The sequence below is a fragment of the Nannospalax galili genome, unplaced genomic scaffold (genome assembly GCF_000622305.1).
Source record: "Nannospalax galili isolate Female #2095 unplaced genomic scaffold, S.galili_v1.0 scaffold77, whole genome shotgun sequence".
In the NCBI taxonomy this organism is placed as follows: Eukaryota; Metazoa; Chordata; class Mammalia; order Rodentia; family Spalacidae; genus Nannospalax; species Nannospalax galili.
In genome coordinates this window covers 4,058,596-4,059,654 of record NW_008341457.1, presented here as the reverse complement: position 1 = coordinate 4,059,654, position 1,059 = coordinate 4,058,596, and positions in this window count along the sequence as shown.

Genomic DNA, 1,059 nt, shown 5'->3' with positions numbered 1-1,059 from the left:
AAGAATTAACAAATGGGACCTCATTAAACTAAAAAGCTTCTGTGCATCAAAGGAGGCAACCAGGGAAGTGATCAGAAAACCCACAGAATGGGAGAAAATCTTTACCAACGACACATCTGACAGAGGTTTAATATCCAGAATATATAACGAACTCAAAAAACAGAGAATCAAGACAAGAAGCAACCAAATCAAAAGATGGGATAAGGAGTTGAACAGAGTGAAGATGTTCAACATCACTAATAATTAGGGAAATGCAAATTAAAACCACTTTAAGATTTCATCTTACCCCAGTCACACTGGCTAAGATCAAGAGAACAAATGATACCAAATGTTGGAGAGGATGTGGGGAAAGGGGAACACTCATCCACGGCTGGTGGGGCTGCAAACTTGTTCAAACCCTATAGAAAGCAGTGTGGAGAACTCTTAAAAAGCTACAAATGAACCTACCATTTGACCCAGTCATACCACTCCTTGGCATATACCTAAAGAACTCATCCTATTGCAGAGCCACTTGCACATCCATGTTTGTTGCTGCTCTTTTCACAATAGCTAAGAGATGGAAGCAACCTAAGTGTCCCTCAATTGATGAGTGGATAATGAAAATGTGGTTCATTTATATGACGGAGTTTTACTCAGCAATAAAGATGAAATCATGAAAATTGCAGGTAAATGGATGGAACTGTTGTACTAAGTGAAGTAACACAGACTCAGGAAAAAAAATCGACCTATGTTCTCCCTCATATGTGGATCCTAGAACCAAACCCTGATAAGTGAGTATGTATCCAGACATAACTACAGGAACCAGGACAATGGAAAGGAAAGAGGGAGGTAAAGGAAAAGAAAGAACCTGAAAGAGAAGAACAGTAGGAAACAGGCCTTAATAAGGGAGATATGGATAAAAATTGGGTTAGTTTAAGGGAGAGGGGAGGGAAGGGTATACAAGGGACCTAGGGGATAAAGGGAAAGAAGGAGCTCAAGAGAGGTAGGATCATAGGAGAAGGGTATTATTAAGGGACAAAAGGGGGGAAATGGGGGCACCTTAAGTGGGAAAACTATTTC